Here is a 5,064-nt window from a genome sequence, read left to right on the forward strand (position 1 = left end):
GCACATAATAAGAACTCAATAAATCATCAGTTAGGGTGATACTAATAACAATTATTATTTGCAGCTGTATGTTAGATGCTAGGATGGTAACAGCCTCTACCCTCAAATTGCTCATAGTCTTTTTTTTTAGAGATAATATTTTCTTTTTTTTAGAATTACTTTAACATTTCTTTTTCTTCCCTTCCCCCTCCCCCACCCTGCTGTTTTTGTTATCTGTGTCCATTCACTGTATGATCTTCTGTATCTATTTCTCTTTTTGTCTTTTCTTCTTATCTTTTTCCTCTAGGATTCCTGGGATTTGATCTTGGGGACCTCTGATGAGGAGAGAGGTTCCCTGTCAATTGCACCATCTCAGTTCCTAGTCTCTGCTGCGCTTCACCTTGACTCTCCCCTTGTCTCTCTTTTGTTGAGTCATCATCTTGCTGCATGACTCACTCATGTGGGCCCTGGCTCACCACGTGGGCACTCGTGCGGGCGCTGGCTCACCTCGCGGGCACTGGCTTGCCATGAGGGCACTGGCTTGCCATGCGGGCACTGGCTCACCACACAGTCACGCTTTCTCTTCTTCTTTTTCACCAGGAGGTCCCAGGGACTGAACCCAGGTCCTCCCGTATGGTATGGGGAGGCCCCATCACTTGAGCCACATCCGCTTTCCTTCCCACAGTCTTGATAGGGAAGCAATGACAAAGAAAGACAACTATAACATGGTGGCATAAATGTCACAAAAGGAGTAAACCCGATTTCGGGGAGAGAAGGAGGGGATGTATTCGGGGGTACCCTGGGTAGTTCAGGGTGAAGATGAGAAAATGGCAAGAGGGGAGATGAGAGTGGCAGGTTAGGGGTCAACCTCGAATATTCTCAAAGAGCAATTTCTATGTGCCAGGCACGGGGCTAAGTGCTTTCTCTAAGTTTTCTTATTTTATCCATATCATAATCTACTGGTCCTCTCTGGGGAGGGGCAGGGCTGACGTGGGATCACGTGGCAATGCCTAGACGTCTGTGGTTGTTGCGACTGGTGTGTGTTGGGTGCTGCCAGCAGGGAGTGTGTGCAGCCCAGGTATGCTGCTAAATATCTCACACAGCTCCCTGGGTTCAAGAGTTAACTGGCCCAAAATGCCAAGAGTGCAGCAGTGAATGGCACGGGTTTGGATTTATGGCAGTCCCATCCCCCTGGACAGCTCATAGCGTCCCACTCCAGAGCAAACTGTAGCCCCGAAGCACTGCCTGGCCTTGTCCGTAGGCCAGGGCACTGAAGCAGGTTGCACAGTGTTAAAAGAAAAAAAGCTATGATTATGTTGGTAAACTGGTCTGTTGCTCTGGGCATGATACCCTTTGACTGTATTAGATTCAGCTGAGGGAAGAGGCCGCGGCTCAACTGATAGAGCGTCTGCCTACCATATGGAGGGTCCAGGGTTCGATCCCCAGGGCCTCCTGACCCGTGTGGCCCCTGCTCAGTGCTGCTGCCCTGCTCAAGGAGTTCCGTGCCATGCAGGCGTGTCCCCCACGTAGGGGAGCCCCACGTGCAAGGAGTGCACCCCTCAAGGAGAGCCACCCCGCATGACAGAAGCGCAGACTGCCCAGGAGTGGCGCCGCACACAAGGAGAGCTGATGCAGCAAGATGACGCAACAGAAAAGAGAGGCAGATTCCCAGTGCTGCAGGATAATGCAAGTAGATGCAGAACACACAGCGAATGGACACAGAGAGTGGATAACTGGGTGGGGGGGGAGGGGAGAGGAATAAATTTTTTTAAAAATTTAAAAAAAGAAATGACTTCCATTTTAAAAAAAAAGATTCAGCTGAGATGGCTTTGATTAAATTATGTAAATATTCGGGCTTTGATTCAGCCATGCCATTAGGGCATGCAGCTTGAGTCCCCGCCCCTCTTGGTAGGACGATAAAACAGACTCCTACACGGAAATAGAGACACAGAGAGGTAGACACGCAGAGAAGATACACAGAGCATCCTGCAGCCCCTCAGAGAGGTGAGCCTGATAGTTTACAGCTGACCTTGTGAAGAGACCAGAGCAGCTGAGCCCAGAGAGAAATCCCCTCTATGAAAGCCACCAGATTTCTGGTCCTTTGCATCAGCACGCCTTTGGCTGGCCAATACCTGCTCCTAGGAGTAACTTTCCTGAGATTTAGAGTCTAACCCACCTGCATTCGTCCCCAGAGTTCAGTGTTTTAACTCAGTCATTCCCTGAGCAGCTGTACCTGTAACCATTAGTCTCACAATGGTTTAGCCCCGGAGAAGCCACTGAAGGGTCTAAGCAGGGAAGCGATGGGGGGGATTTCTGCTTTACAAGGATTGCTTGGGCATCTTGAGCCGAGGAGGGCCCAGAGGGCAGGCCAGGAGGCTGTGGGGCTGGGAGGGTAGGCGCTGTCCAGGGAGGGTGCAGGGCCAGGGGGCTGGAGCGGATGGACCGGAAGCAGGCGAGGTCCAAGGTCTTTCCCACTTGCCAGCTTGAGCAGTGCAGGGATGCTTGTCTGAGTAGGGTCCCCAGCTCTCTCCAGGCCCACAGAATCAGAATATCCCAGGGCAGCTGGAGAACTTGTGTTTCAGTGAGGTCTCTAGTCTGAGTCCTTCCTTCTTTCTTTCTTTCTTTCTTTTTTTTTAACTTTTTATTTTGGAATAATTCAGACCTAGAGGAGAGTTGTAGAAATAGAGCAAAACCCATAGAGAGAACTCCAACATATCCCTCAGTCTGACAACCAGATCCACCAATTTTAACATTTCGCCACATTTGCCGTATCACTCCAACTCTTTATCCATTCATCCATCAACCCACTCACCCATCCATCAATCTGTCCATCCGTGTTTTGAAAATCCCAGAGTAGCGTGTGTACGTCCTACTCCTTAAACACATAATACATCCATGTACATTTCCTAGGAACAAGGATATGAACGTATGCAACTACTTAAGCTAACACTCTAAATTCCAAAATTTTCCTATCTCCCAATAATGCCCTTTTGAGCCTTTTCTCCATTATGAGATCCCATCCAGGATCATTTAGTTGTAATTTTCTCTTTAGTTGCTAATTTTTTTAATTGTGGAAAAATATATATACAACATACACTTTTCTATCTTAAGACCTCCTAAGCATACCACTCAGTAGAATTAATTGCATTCACAGTGTTGTGCTACTCTCGCCACCACCCATTACCAGAACTTTCTCATCACCCCAGACAGAACCCTGCACCCGTTATACATTAACTCTCGATTCCCCTCCCACCCTCCACCCCTGGTAACCTGTACTCTTTCTGTCTCCATGAGTTTGCACATTCTAGTTATTTCATATGAGTGGAATTCCGAGGTTGATTCTTGCCAGCAGATAAGACTGGGAAATATGCAGTGTCTATGGAGTGTGTTATGAAAGCTACACTGAAGCTGAGCCCCCTGGGATGGAGAAGGGACAGATTGAGGGCAACTTAGAAAGTCATTCTATGTGCTGGATAAATAGCCATGAACAAATAGACAATGGACATATTTTAAAAAGACACAATGTTTAGAATAATGGTAAGTGCTTTGAAGAAAATAAAGCAAGGAACTTGGGATAGAAATGAAAGTTGAAGTTTTAAATAGGGAGACAGAGAAGGCCTATGGTATATTCATAAAAAGAATATCTTCATTAGAACGCTTTCTAGTCAAGAGCAAATTCTTGGGAGCAGCTGTGGCTCAAGCAACTGAGCACCTGCCTCCCACAGGAGAGGTCCTGGGTTCGGTTTTTGGTGCTTCCTAAAGAAAACAAACAGACAACGAGCAAAAAACCCCAAAACAACAATGAGCGAAAACAACAAGCAGACAGAGAGGAAAAAAAAATACTGAAAAAGCATTGAATTGTACACTTAAAAATGTGTGAATTAGAAGGTTTGTGAACTATATGTCAATAAAATTATTTTTTTAAGAAAAGAATAAATTCTTCATGAACTAACCTTTGATTATTGGACATTCAGTTAGTCAACCATTTAGGGAACTGGACATTTCACAAATCCACCTGCTTTGTTTGGCCCAGGTGGGAGAATAAGGGAAGCCTGTTAAAGGGGTAGAGAAACGAGCTCAGCCGTGAGCCTGCTGAGTGCGTGGCGGCCCCAGACGCGGGATGAAAGCCGGGGCGCTGTGTCGGCGAGCTTTGCTGGGACAGGGAGCCGGAGCGGAGAGGGCCAGGCGTCCCGTGCAAGGTGTTGTCCTAGCAGAATTAATAATAGATGCCTCTTGCTCTCGCAAGCGTCCCAGGAAGGCCGCAGGACACGTGGTCACCCTAGAGAGGGAGTCACTCTGGATGACGGCGAGGAGCGCGTCCCAGGGAGCTCCGGGCTGGTGCGCAGAAGGCTTCCCAGGAGAAGGCGCGTTCCGGCAGGAAACAGGCAGGCCTGCGGACCGACTCCCCCTCCACCCCTTTGCAGTTCAGACCAGCCCTTGGTGTCCGTTGCAGCTCGCAGAGAAAGAAATCCGCCACCTGCCCAGTATCCTGCCTGCCGTGTGAATATTTCCAGTGTCATTTAAACGGGCAACTACTGGATTCATTCGGTTTCAACAGAAGCGAGTTAGCCAAGTAGTTACGGCAGCTCCCTGATGGGAAATTTGTCTTTGCGCTGCAGAAAACATCAATAATGGGGCGAGTAAGGCGGCGGTTCGTCCTCCCCTCGAAAATACACTCCTTCCCCCGCCTCCCCCCCAGCCAAGATCGGTTTCCTCTCTTCTCGGGGATCACGCTGGTCTTGGGGGGCGAGAGCCTCCTTCGCGCGGCGCCGGCCGGCTAGCGTCAGCGCGCCCCCGCGCGGCCGCCGCCGAGAAGTTCACGGTCAGCGGAGGCGCAATATGGTTTTGATTCAATGGGATCGATGAAGTCAGAGGCTTAGGCAGACTGTGGGTGAGGCTTGGTCCTGCGCCCTTCAGAGACTATAAAAAAGAACTTGTAGGCTCCTGCTATGGAGATAAGGGCGCGCGGAGACAGATATATACAACAGTGGGGTTAAGAGTTAATGTTTGGAGCCAGACTGTCTAAACCATTCCCTGTTCTCACTACTGAGGGACTGTACGTTGCTGGGGAAGTGATTAAACTTT

The 5,064-nt window shown here is 48.9% G+C and overlaps 1 non-coding gene across 1 annotated transcript; it reads left to right on the forward strand.

Annotated features, from left to right (window-relative positions):
- The first annotated feature begins 1,137 nt into the window (after positions 1–1,137).
- LOC111758843 (small nucleolar RNA SNORA42/SNORA80 family) lies at positions 1,138–1,269 on the forward strand. The gene has a single exon (XR_002792995.2). It is a non-coding gene; the product is annotated as a small nucleolar RNA SNORA42/SNORA80 family (small nucleolar RNA).
- Positions 1,270–5,064: the final 3,795 nt, after the last annotated feature.

This window comes from Dasypus novemcinctus, chromosome 2 (genome assembly GCF_030445035.2).
Source record: "Dasypus novemcinctus isolate mDasNov1 chromosome 2, mDasNov1.1.hap2, whole genome shotgun sequence".
Classification (NCBI taxonomy): Eukaryota; Metazoa; Chordata; class Mammalia; order Cingulata; family Dasypodidae; genus Dasypus; species Dasypus novemcinctus.